This window comes from Coregonus lavaretus, assembly GCF_964263955.1.
Source record: "Coregonus lavaretus genome assembly, chromosome: 26".
NCBI classification, from domain to species: Eukaryota; Metazoa; Chordata; class Actinopteri; order Salmoniformes; family Salmonidae; genus Coregonus; species Coregonus lavaretus.
In genome coordinates this window covers 20,611,595-20,625,319 of record NC_140013.1, presented here as the reverse complement: position 1 = coordinate 20,625,319, position 13,725 = coordinate 20,611,595, and the positions used below count along the sequence as shown (strand labels likewise).

General features: G+C 44.8%; 1 pseudogene across 1 annotated transcript; it reads left to right on the top strand.

Moving 5' to 3' along the window:
* The first annotated feature begins 1,406 nt into the window (after positions 1 to 1,406).
* LOC311101399 (protein ABHD15-like) lies at positions 1,407 to 9,830 on the top strand (annotated as a pseudogene). Its single transcript, XR_014615761.1, has 3 exons — positions 1,407 to 2,041; positions 7,643 to 7,995; positions 9,121 to 9,830. The product of XR_014615761.1 is annotated as a protein ABHD15-like (transcript).
* The last annotated feature ends 3,895 nt before the right edge of the window (positions 9,831 to 13,725 follow it).

Sequence of the window (13,725 nt, the reverse complement as noted above, 5' to 3'; positions counted from 1 at the left end):
GGAAATGTTATGAATGAAATTCAAATTGAAGGTCATCCAATTCCCATTGGAGAATATGTACTAGGAAAAAACATTCAGATGGATACAATTATTGCTGTACTCTTCCACTTCCCTGTCCTCCCTTTCTGTTTTTGGACAACTCTCAGTAATTGACCATAAATCCGGCTTTATATCTCCTGCCTCTTGCTGTATATCTCCTGCCTCTTGCTGTATATCTCCTGCCTCTTGCTGTATATCTCCTGCCTCTTGCTGTATATCTCCTGCCTCTTGCTGTATATTTTCTGCCTCTGCCTCCGGTTCTGTCTGCACTTCCTAGATTGTTAATGCATCATTGTATGGTCAACATTTATGTTTTGACTGCCTCAGTAAGTGTTCTATTTGAGAGACATTTAAATAAATGTATACATTGTAATTGCCACAATATGGCACTAATGCATACACTGCAGTCTCTTGTTATTCATTAATTATGCTTTCAAGTCTCTACAGGCAGGCGTTTAGTGGTGCAGACAGTGTAGTTGCAATAGCTATCCCTATCTATATTACCTTGTGAAATGCATTACTGGTGTTACTTGGATTCAAGATGTCCAAGATGTTCTATAATATAGAATCTATATAATCTTTGATGAAAGAACAACTTACTCTATGGTCTCAACAACACTGGGTACAAATACAAATCCAGCCATACTATTTCACATATAAAGACTACTTTGAAAGAGAAAATGTAACTGTACATCCATAAGAGAATTGTATAGGAGATGTTTTCGCCTGTGACAGTCTGACACCGAGGGTTTATATATGGGAGCTGGGAGGCGCCTGCCTGCCTTGCAGATGAAGCATTTACAGTGCAATGCATTCTGACGTTTCTCTCGCTCACACAGCTGTTGAGGTTGAGGAGGGAAGTTTACGCAGATCTGCATGATATTACTTACAATTCAAAAGCGCGCGCCGAGAACACCATGTATCCCGATTTGGAACGACTTGGAGAGGGGGTGTCCATGCCTCTCATGTGGTGTCGGAGAAAACACTTCGCGTAATTTACCCACGAATACACGTAGAGGAAGGCAGCTCTTCTGGAGTGGAGTGCTTTGTTTTGAAACACAGTACAGGCGACAGTGGGTATTCTCCAGTTTACAGTTACGAGCAGCCATCGAAACTTCTGCTTCAAGAATCTGTTTTCAATAAGGATTGCTTCTGAACAGAAAACTTAATGAACCATACAAGGCTGTAGATATCAAAGTTGAAATGTTACTGTAGGAAAGAAAGTGGAGACCCTGTGGCTGTGCGCATTCTGGTTTCTCCCAAAGAAAGCAAGTAGCCTATATGGTTACATGCACGTTGTGCTTTGTGAGAAGAGGACTTCAACCAACCGAAGATGGTACGGCTTATTCTTTGTGCTTTAATATTAGTTTTGGCTGACTTTAATTAAAAAATAACTGTAGGCCTATAGAACATTCGTTTATTCCCCACCGTTCAAATGCTGGAATGGCTCGTAGCTTTGTGTATTGGGATTCTGGTGGCCGTTATTTGGCAAGCTTCGAAATATTTTGGTACTCATGGCGAGCCAGACGCACTCCTCCAGGGGCTCGGAATTTCACGGCGGCAAACGAAGGAGAGGGTCTCGGAGAGGTGCGTCTCAGACCGGGGGGTCCCGGTGGACGGTGCTAATGCCCAAACACCGGACGGGGCTGGTGAGAATAAAGTCCCCGCTGTTGCGCTGATATGCAAACCCTCGGCGCTGGCCAACTATCTCCTCAAACACTGCAGGACTTTCAGCAATTTCACAGCGTGCACTGGATGGACTTGGCGGGCGAGTGCGTTTCTTCAGACCGTCTACGGCGCGTGCTGGCCGTACGAGAGCCCGGCGTATTTCGTGCGGGACTACCTGCAGTTGAGCGACGACGGTCTCGTGGCGCTGGACTGGGCAGTGTCGGTGGCCGGTGCGTCGTACCAGAAACGGAGGAGAACCTCGAGTAATTCCACGAGCCCCATCCTCCTCATCATACCCAACTCTTTTGGGAAAATCACTAGAAATGTGCTGAAGGTAGCCTAAAGAATGAATGATGAAATGTCATGCAATATATGCTCATAACCAGGCTTGTTAAAATAATAATATGCCATTTAGCAGACGCTTTTATCCAAAGCTACTTACAGTCATGTGTGCATATATTTTTACGTATGGGTGGTCCCGGGGATCGAACCCACTACCCTGGCGTTACAAGTGCCATGCTCTACCAATTGAGCTACAGAGGACCACCCATACGTCTTGCTTTCTCCAGAAAAGTTAAACAGCGATTAGTCTTATGGTCTTAATGGGGGCTACATTATGCTAATTCTCTTGCTCCTTTTTACCTCTGCTCTGACAACATAGCTGTTACTTAGAACATAGCTTACAATACTATGGATGTCTATTGGGGGCTGTTGTGGACATAGACATAATATTTATATCAGCTCTAGACATCAGCTCTACACTGTAAAGGGGTTCATGTCAATTTGACAGTAGCTTACAGGCAGCTTGGTGGCAAGGAAAATTCTGTATTTCATATAACATTACACCTACTGTAATAATACGGTATCAAAGCAAGTACTGTATAATGACATGCAGTGAAATACCATAAAATTGACTGTATTATACTGTAAAAAAGTAAAATGCTACTGTAATCTGAATGAATGGATGGGATGAATGAAATTCATTAAGGGGAGGGGTTTGTATTTCACAGTATTTTACTGTAATTATAAGGGATTAGTGCAAGCAGGTTGGCTGCTAGGTAAAGTGTTTCCATATTACAGCATATAAATGAATATTTGGTATTTTATATCACTTGCACTTCTAGAGGCCTTAACAAAGGATTCCATACAGGCAGCAACTACAGCGCAAAACAGACCAAAAGGACATAACAAAATACTCAACCATTTAAGGTTTAAGACTTGCTGCCATTCCAATCTGTCCCCAATACAAATTGATGGGGCACTATAACCAGAAAGGAGTTAAATTGTTACAGCATTCTCACTCATGGGTGCAACAAATATAGCCTCTTACAAGGCATGCCTCAAAATATGCTAATGTTTCAGAAACAATACCGTGCACCCACTAGTGGTCAAAAGGTTTTTGGTGCTCCTAAGATACGGTACGGTACTGTATTCTATGGGGTGGAATTACAGTACTATTTGAAATACAGCAATTCTTTCCCCGCCCACAACATTTTCCCACAATGCACCATAATTTACAGTATACTGTAGCAAAACATTTCAGAGTATTTTACTGTTGATAATTCCCCAAATTACTGTATAATTCACAGTTTTCCTTACAGTGTAGTTATTATGACTTATTTGGTAACATAACAAAGCCTGTCTCATGGTCATACAATTCACTGCTATACCATTAATTGTTGAAGGTTCAATCTATGAAGTTTTTTGTTGCAATTACATAAACAGTGAAAGTATGTCTAATTCAGCATTGCAGTTGTGTAAAAAAAGGAGGTTGGACAAGATATGAGAAAGTACCAGTGCCAATGCGTATTCCCATTGAGCATGGGGGGCATCTTGGTTCAAGTCAGTCTTGGCAAGCTGAGGAGGAGAGCAAGAAAGTGAACAACAAGAGCACAGTGCCATGCGTTAAAACCAGGGCTTCAATACAATGATTGTGAAGGCTTTGCTCTGCCTTGGCGGGCTGTGAGTGAAAGGATCACATCACTGCAGCTGCACTCCCAATAGCCTAGTCCCATATCATTTTGTGCTGTCTTGCCAACTCATACCATTATCAGCAAGACAGCACAAACTGATTTGGGACAAGACTACACTCCAATGCCCGTTAGCCTTATAATGAGTCACTGTGCCCTGCGGTCCAGGCAATGTTGCCACATTCAATTGACACTTTCTACCCCAAACAAATCAAAAACACCTGCCCAATCCACTATAAAGTAGCCCAATCGAGTGTAAAACCGTCCAATCTGGCTTGCATTGTTCCGAGCCTGATTTATGTACTCCGTTACTTTTGTGAGCAACAATAAGTCACAACCTTGACTGCCAGCACCCCCTACTAGCCTAGTCTGTCAACAATGGGAGCATTCATAGGCGCTGATTCACTATAAACAGCCTTTCAGCAATCAGCAGAAGAAAGGGAATTTAGACTAAGGTTTAAGTGAATGATTTTGTTTGTAGCCTAGTGAGATGAGGGAGGAAGAGATGGAAGGGGGAGAGGGGGAAATTGGAAGAATGAGAGATGCGAGAGGGAGATTTGGAGAAAGATCAGTTCTGTCAGATGTGACTTTACTATTTTCTGGGAGATGGAGAACTGAAGAAAAGGAATTTGGAGTAAAAGTTCAAGTGAATGATTTTTATGTCTGTGGTCTAGGGAGATGGGGGAAGAAAGAGAGAGGGGGATAGGTGGGAGATAGAGAGGGATATGGGAAGAAAAAGAGAGGGGGATAGGTGGGAGATCGAGAGGGATATGGGAAGAAAAAGAGAGGGGGATAGGTGGGAGATCGAGAGGGATATGGGTAGAAAGAGAGAGGGGGATGGGTGGGAGATAGTGAGGGATATGGGAAGAAAAAGAGAGGGGGATAGGTGGGAGATCGAGAGGGATATGGGTAGAAAGAGAGAGGGGGATGGGTGGGAGATAGTGAGGGATATGGGAAGAAAAAGAGAGGGGGATAGGTGGGAGATCGAGAGGGATATGGGAAGAAAAAGAGAGGGGGATAGGTGGGAGATCGAGAGGGATATGGGTAGAAAGAGAGAGGGGGATGGGTGGGAGATAGTGAGGGATACAGGAAGAAAGATAGAGGGGGATAGGTGGGAGATAGAGAGGGAAATGGGAAGAAAGATTGAACTAAAGGTGAATTCTGTCAGATCTGACTTTCCTTTTTCCTGGGAGACTGTGTGAGCATCACAGCGAGACAGAGGGTGATGGGATGAAAGGAAGAAAGAGAGAGCGAGAGGTAGAAAGAGAAAGAGAGAGTGAGTAAAGGCAAATTCTGTTAGATGCGTCATTTTTCTTTTGTCTTTCTGGGTCAGCTCCAATTGTGTGTGTTTGTGTGTGTGTTTGTGTGTGTGTTTGTGTGTGTGCATGAGTTAGGTAATGACAGCTTTTGTGGGTGGTGCTTAGGAGGTTCTGTCACTGAGGCATTGTGAGGTGACACCAATTAAGACTGCACCTTTCACAGCAGAGAAACGACCCACTGCACACAGCTTTGTGTGTGTGTGTGTGTGTGTGTGTGTGTGTGTGTGTGTGTGTGTGTGTGTGTGTGTGTGTGTGTGTGTGTGTGTGTGTGTGTGAAAGAGGGATTCTGAAAGAGAGAGAGAGAGAGAAAGAGAGAGAGAAGGAGAGGGAGAGAGAGAAAGCAGATAAGAAGAGACTGGGAGAGGAAGAGAGAGAGAGCGAGAGGATAACATGAGACAGTGAGAGGAGAGAGAGAGAGAGAGGATACGAAGAGCCAGGGAGAGGTAGAGCGAGATAAGGAGAGAGATGTATTTTGAGAGAGAGAAATCAGTGTGTGTTTGGGCATCATTCTTTCTAGATGAGACATTGTCATCCTTTTTCATAATGAGATTGTCTTTGTTTTACCCCCTCCCACATTTTATGTTAGTTGGGTGTATACTGTAGCTTATAGGCCTACATTACATCACAGCAAACTCACACACCATAGAAGTGTCTAGAAACAGATGGTGAATGGCAGGTGTTACAGCTTGCGTCCCAAATGGCACCCTATTCAATATGTAGTGCACTATATAGGGAATAGGGTGCCATTTGGGATGCATCCCTATTCTTGCTCGGTCTTCCTGGCCTGGCTATACAGTATGCAAAGTATGCAAAGTTTGTGGTGGATGATTTGTTATAGGACAGTTATAGGTTTTATGCCCTCTCCCTCCCTGACGGCCCTGAGTTGTAGCCAGCTTTGTTTCATTCCAAAAATGTTTTAACATTAACTTCCAAATGCAGATCTGAGACGACTGGGTTGGTATAAGCATTGAGCTTCAAATAGTTTTCACCATATTGCTTTCGCCTATCCAGTACTGTCAGATCTGTGAAGGAGATTAGAGAAGGACCGAGAGAAGGGAGGGAACAACATGGTGGAGTGAAATGGGTCCCATGACTCCTGTATGCTCTCTTTAAGGTCAGACATAGAGCCAAAGGTGAGCTCACGTCTGAGTGTGGATTTTACAGCCTGGTGTCCAGACACAGGACACCATACTGTCTACTACACATTTATTACACAATTAGTCAAGACAGTGAGTAAGACTGAACTATGGTAAATCGGAGCTAGACAAATGCCTAATTCATAAAACACACATTCTGTGCATTCTTCAAAATGAACCCTGTCTTCCAACATGGCAGAAGTCCAAGTTCTGTGTTAACTCACGCATTGTTGCACTGCTGTGTAAGTTGCTATAAGCATTTAATCAAAATAGTAATGCTGATGATGAACTTGACTGTGATACCCATCCAGTATGATGACTTTGCCTCTGCGTTTAAAAGTGATGATGTCATTTCTACTTCCTCTATTTCTACGGTTGGTCGAGTCAGAGACAAGTACATTTGGTCTTGTTCACAGAGCTGTGTTCAGGCTGAATGGTGGACCTTTAGTATTTGTGGGAGTTTGTGAGAGTTTGGCATCGTTCGTCTGAAGAATGTGGCAGTGTGTAAATGTGTGTGCAGACGCATGTGTAGGAGTGTGTGCAGGGGTGTGTACAGGAGTGTGTGTGGCAGAATGTACTGTAGGTGTTTGTGCGGGCGTGTGCATGCTTCTGAGTGACAGTGTGTAGGTGTGTGTCTGCGACTATACAGGCATGAGTTTGTGTGTGTGTGTGGGCGTGTGCATGATGCCCTGTTTCTCGGGTCTCTGTGACAAGAATTCCTCATTGGCTTGACACTGGCAGCACAGTCCAGAGGGAAAACAAATGGAGGACTGGAGCAAAGTTAACCTGCTTTATACCTTACCATCATGTTGGAAAACAGCTGTACTTCAATGACACAGAGAGAGAGAGAGAGAGAGAGAGAGAGAGAGAGAGAGAGAGAGAGAGAGGGAGAGAGAGAGAGAGAGAGAGAGAGAGAGAGAGAGAGAGAGAAGTGTGCTCTTGCAGGTTTTTCAGCTCTTTAAATATTTAATGCAGTAATCTGTTACACCTCCTCTTGGTCTCTCTAGTCTCTAATCATTGTCTTCTCATAGCTCTGTGAAGCTGTACATTCATACTCTGTGTGTGTGTTTGAAATGGCACCCTATTCCCTTTAAAGTGCATTACTTTTGATAGGGAATAGGATGCCATTCCAGATGCAGCTTGTGTTGGTGTTGTTACAGTTCATAGTCAGTTGAAACATTCAATGTTGTATTAGATTTATGTAGGGCTTTTCCAAAGACCTCACATACTCTGACCTCACAGTTCATAGTCAGTTGAAACATCATGCATTAATGGATTAATGTATGCAAATATTGCTTTTACATTGACCTAACACTATGTGAGCTCACACTGACCGCTGTGTCGCCATCTGTCTGTCCCTCTGCTACCTCCAGCTTTGATGATGTAACAGTTCATACTGTAGTGAGGTGAAACATGTAATGATGGATTGGACTTTACTGCTATGTCAGTTCAATTCAATAAAGGTCTTTATTGTCATGAATTACATTATGTTCTGTTTCCTGTCCTTCAGCTCTGTGAGGTGGCGTTGTCCCACGGCTACCTCCCCGTGGTGTTTAACCGGCGCAGCCACAACGCCACCCCCCTCAGCACCGTCAGGCTGCAGCAGTTTGGCGACCCAGGGGACCTACGCGAGGCCGTGCGTTACGTCCGTTACCGGCAGCCCGTGAGCCGGCTGTACGCGGTGAGTGAGAGCACGGGGTCCGGCCTCCTCCTCTCCTACTTAGGAGAGTGTGGTTCATCCAGCTACGTGACGGCCGCCGCCTGCCTCTCGCCAGTGTTCCGCTGCCAGAGCTGGTTCGAGAACGGACCCATCTGGCCTCTCCACTGGGCTCTGGTGACTTACCAGAGGATATGTCTCAGCAGGTAAGGGATGGAGGGAAGGGGGGATGGAGAGGGGGAGGAGAGGAAGGAAGTGGGGATGGTGGGAGAGGGGAAGAGAGGAAGCGAGGGGGATGAAGAGAGAGGGTAGGAGTGGAAGCGAGGGGGGATGGAGGGAGAGGGGAGGAGAGGAAGGAAGTGGGGATGGTGGGAGAGGGGAAGAGAGGAAGGAAGTGGGGATGGTGGGAGAGGGGAAGAGAGGAAGCGAGGGGGATGAAGAGAGAGGGGAGGAGTGGAAGCGAGGGGGGATGGAGGGAGAGGGAGGAGAGGAAGGAAGTGGGGATGGTGGGAGAGGGGAAGAGAGGAAGCGAGGGGGATGAAGAGAGAGGGAGGAGTGGAAGCGAGGGGGGATGGAGGGAGAGGGGAGGAGAGGAAGGAGAGGGGAGGGGAGGGAGGCGGAGGAAGGGAGGGAGAGGGGAAGAAGGGAGGAGGGAGGGAGGGAGGGAGGGAGGGAGGGAGGGAGGGAGGGAGGGAGGGAGGGAGGGAGGGAGGGAGGGAGGGAGGGAGGGAGGGAGATGAAGAGAGAGGGGAGGAGTGGAAGCGAGGGGGGATGGAGGGAGAGGGGAGGAGAGGAAGGAGAGGGGAGGGGAGGGAGGCGGAGGAAGGGAGGGAGAGGGGAAGAAGGGAGGAGGGAGGGATGGAGGGAGGGAGGGAGGGAGGGAGGGAGGAGGGAGGGAGGGAGGGAGGGAGGGAGGGAGGGAGGGAGGAGGGAGGGAGGGAGGGGACAAACACACAGGGTAGGGAGAGGTTAGGGATGGAAAGGGAGGGATGGAGGGCGAGGGGAGGGTGGAGAGAGAGAGAGAGAAACCAGATTGAGAAGTGGAGAAGAAAGGGAATGATGTCACATACCCCTGATATTATAGGATTTGATTAAAATACAATACCATAACCATGGCAACCGCTGCCCACTGTGGTATTGATCTAGCGGGGCATCGGGACCCTTGTGGTTTCACAATCAATGCTAACAAGGATGTTATAGAGCCATGCAGCTCTTCTAGATTGATTTACTGATTGTACTTGTTTGTGTGTGGGTGTTGTGTGTGTGTCTCTCTGTTTGTGTGTGTATGTGTTCATGAACATGTGTGTGTGTGCTTGTCTGGGTATATCTAGGTACAGGACAGTGCTGGGTGAGACAGTGCACACCGACGCCCTTTTCTCCAGCTGTTCCCTGCGTGGCCTGGAGGAGGTGCTGTTCTGCCAGCCGCCTGGCCCTAAAGGTGCCCCGGCCCTAGCAGCGGGCACCAGCAGCAGCAGTGGGGGAGCCTGGAGGCCTACTGGGAACGCAATGAACCCCTCCGGGACGTAGACGAAGTCGCCATCCCTGTTCTGAGTGTCTGTGCTCAGGATGACCCTATCAGAGGAGACCCCCAGTCCACCCTACCCCTGGAACTCTTTGAGAGCAACCCCCACTTCTTCCTGTTGCTGACCACCAGAGGGGGACACTGTGGCTTCAACACCAAGGAAGGGAGCGCTTTCTCTGAGGGAGGGACCTTTGGAGGGACCCCTGGGACTAGCTGGAGCCACCGGACCCTGCTGGAGTTCTTCAGGGCCACCACAGACTTCATTGCAGCTGAGGAGAGGGCTAAGCAGGCTGCCAGACGGAGGGGCATGGGGGGTAGTAGCCAAGGCAAAGCCTTCAGACATCGTAGTGTTAGTACCTGTAAGAGGCTGCCCGCATGCTCACATAATATACATGCTATCTACAACTGGCAGAGGTCTTATACACGATGAGCTGGGGTGATGATGTTGGATGTTATGGATGATAAGGGATTTATATTATGGATGATAAGGGATTGTATCTGCAGCACAAGAGAGCTTTGCATTTAACGGCTTAATACTGATCTGTGTGCAGCAGCCACCTGGGTAATTGATGAAACATGGTTTCATCGACACACACACACACATGCTCAGAATTTAAGGATGAACACTCCAAACAGTGTGTGTGTGTGTGTGTGTGTGTGTGTGTGTGTGTGTGTGTGTGTGTGTGTGTGTGTGTGTGTGTGTGTGTGTGTGTGTGTGTGTGTGCCTATGCCCGATGACTGTCCAAAAATGCCCTCTGGTCACTGGACTGCCAGTATTTCTCTGATGAGCCAAACAGATTCAAGGGGGAACTATGCGTCATGATATCGTGATATTTTGCTGAACTGGGTGGAACCGGTTGGGTTTGTGGGTTTTCCCACATGTCGTAATTCAAACTCTGACTGGGGTTCGTTGAATGTAGCTGCAATCTGCAACTTTGAATTGGCACTGTTAGTGACATGATGATTTTCCTGTAGTTTTCTAAACAATGTTAAACTTGTGTTAAATGATGTGAATGCTTGCTAAGGAACGATGTAATAAAATGAAAAGAGGAGGGAACATGTATAATGGAAGAATTTCATTTAGGTTACATATTGTTATCTTTTGTTCAGACATAATTACAGTAACATTGTGTAACATTGTATGAATTAAATAGTCTTCATTTACTGAATGTGGAACTTTATGTAAAGTACTGTATGTGTCATACTTTGAACTTTGTGACTATGTACAGCAGAGTTCTGTTTGTCTGAGGATTCATCAAACGCATGGAGAGTTTTCCATTTACACGTCTCCTAAAATAGCTCTATGCCCAGAGCGATGCCACTGTCTTTGTGTGTGTGTGTATGTGTGTGGTGTGTATTCGTGTGTGCATACGTGTGTGTGCGTGTGTGTGTGCCCATGTGCCCGTGTGCTTGTGTGTCTGTGTGATCTGATTAGACGTCTCTCCACAGTGTGTCCCTACAGATCCTCATCCACTCAGACAGCTGCTACTGCTGACCACTGGACCAACGCTACAGTTAACATCTAGCCCTAACCCTTTACAAAATACACTACCTTTCCTTGGTGGCATTATTCCAGGATTACTAAAGGCGTATCTACATAACTAATGTAATTGTACCTTATTGTACCAGAGCCATATGTGTAGTCTACAATCGCTCCACTTTGTAAACCTCTGCATCACAGTATGCAAACAGGCATTATGGTTGTAAAGTAACAATGTGCACCTACTGTTGTAGAAATATTTGACTGAAAAGTAGTCAACTTAAAGATATTTCTCAAGAGACCGGAGCTTGTGAATCCAAGAATTAGACTTTATTGCATAACAAAGCCGAGCTTGCTCCATGGAACAACTGTCTCTCTTTTGCTTAGAGATCTCTTATATAACACACAAATGCACAGTCATGTATACATAGCTTACAAAGCTACTCCCCTTAAGATCACTGATTAACTTCTTTAACTGCCACGCCACTATTATCTTTCAAAGTCCAACAACACATGTTGTTTACTCCAAAAGACCATGGGTGCTTTTCTATATGGCCTCTTCCCCTTATCTCATTATATTGGTGACGTGGCTCAGACACTTTTAAAATAAAATGCATACATTCATTAAAGCATGTTTACACATTGTATCGACTATATTCCTTATTTAAACATGCATCTGGACTTATAAAACGTCAATCATGTTTACTATATTTTATCTTAGACATTTCCCAACATTTTCCTTAATGATACATAAAATATTACCATACTACATTGTAATGACACTGTAACTACCATGTAAATACAAGTATTACATATAATCACAGTCCCCAGACAACTTCAGCACAGAACATAGCCACTGTTATTTGTTACAACAGTCTTTCTGGTTCTACAAATGACTGAGCCGATGCAGCCTGCCTAGAATGTTCATTCTTTTGTTGTTCATTTTCATTTAGTGAAATGTCAACTAGAGCAGACAGACATTTGGGCGACAGAAACAATAACCACCAGGCCTCTCAGTCTCTCGGCCCAATTAAGTTGTTAACATTGGATTGGCCTTCCAACCCCAACGTCTGCGTCTGTCCAATTTCATTTGCAATGATTGATATTTCATTAGCGTACATAGCTTATAATAACCTAGTTGATCAAGATTTATTCATAGGTCAGTGAGAAAACCTGCTTTGAAATAGAGAGGATATTATAATGGAATTTGTTTGATGACTAAGTGAAGTAGGCTAGTGCTGCGTTGACACACTATAATATTTCACTAAGGTAAGGGGCGCCATCTTGTGGCTATTGGGTGCAAGTGACATTCCACAAGTTTTGAAAAGCCAAAGCCTCTGGTATAGATAGCATTAGTGTCTTCTCACAGCCACTAATACAGCATTAAATATAAGCTGTGTTATGATTAATGGATACTGGATTCAGAGCACCACAGCTTCAGATTAATCTATCTTGATTTTCACATGAGACTGCTTTAAGAAATGTTGCAAAATGCTGGCAGTCACTTTTTACACATTATAATGCACTCTTATGAAAACATACATTATTGTAATGATTCAAGGACTAACCATGATATAATTTACCAAAAAGAGTCTGAATAACAAACATAAAACAACAGGAACATTAATATAGCATACATTTCCACCCGTATGCACATGAGAACCTGTAATATTCTGTGTGAAGGGCATGTTGCCTAACAACCAGAGCAGAGCCATGTAAAGCCTTTATGGCTCTCCTAAGAACTGTATGCATGGCCAACATTTCTAATGATGCTCTTACCTTGGCATTCCTCTGATCTAGTACACATCACAATGACATCACAATGACGTCATGAAGACCACGTCCCACAAACTTCTGGTGTCCAGAAGGTGGCAGCACTGGCTGGGTTTCTGAATGTTTTTTTTTTTTTTTTTTTTTCTTTTTCTTTTTCTTATCTCTCTCTCTCTCTCTCTCTCTCTCTCTCTCTCTCTCTCTCTCTCTCTCTCTCTCTCTCTCTCTCTCTCTCTCTCTCTCTCTCTCTCTCTCTCTCTCTCTCTCTCTCTCTCTCTCTCTCTCTCTCTCTCTCTCTCTCTTTCTCTCTCTCTCTCTCTATCTCTGTCTCTCTCGCTCCTGCTCTCCCTCTCCCTCTGCCTAACAGACACAATGACCCAGCTATATCTCTGCTGCTTTTGGCTGGGAAACTGGAGCACAGCACATGGAGGCCAGATGTAGCCATGGTTTAAAAAGATATCTGCACAGTCACAAGAAAATCTAATTGTGCCAAAAATGCACATAATTATGTTTATTACAGTTTTTCTCCATTGGTTTGGCTCATTTCTTGAAACAGAAATTACATTCTCAAAACTACATGGACAAACCTCCAAACCACTTGGCAATTGTTCACAACAGAATTGAATTTCTCATTCATTTCATCAAATTGCAAATGTCTAAGTACATGTCTCAATGTCTCAGTACATCTTTGCAAATGATTAAGTACAGGTAGCCTACATTTAGCACAATTTCCAAGTGAATAGATCTTGTTGATCTAAACTGATTGTTGATTCTCAGTCTAATGGTTGTTCGTTCTAAAACGTGTCAGCGTCATTTCATTGTATAAGTCATCACATGCACAATAGTCTGTTCAATTGTCAAAATTAGTCAAGAACATAATACCATGAATACCATATATGAATCCCTTGGAACATTTGATAAATTTATTACAGCAATTGACAGTCAGGTGAAACTAGAACTTGACTAACGAAGGAGGAGTTTCACACATCTCAGATGACCAATCAAACAGTATGTTTAGTTACCTGACAGGTGCTGTCCATGACTGTGAATGCTGCCAAACATGTATGTAAAGAGCTTGACCATGCAGGACCAGTACAATTTCTGAACATGGAGGCACCTGGCCAAGTAAATGAACAAGGGCAACTGCCTGCTCGAGGAAGAGGA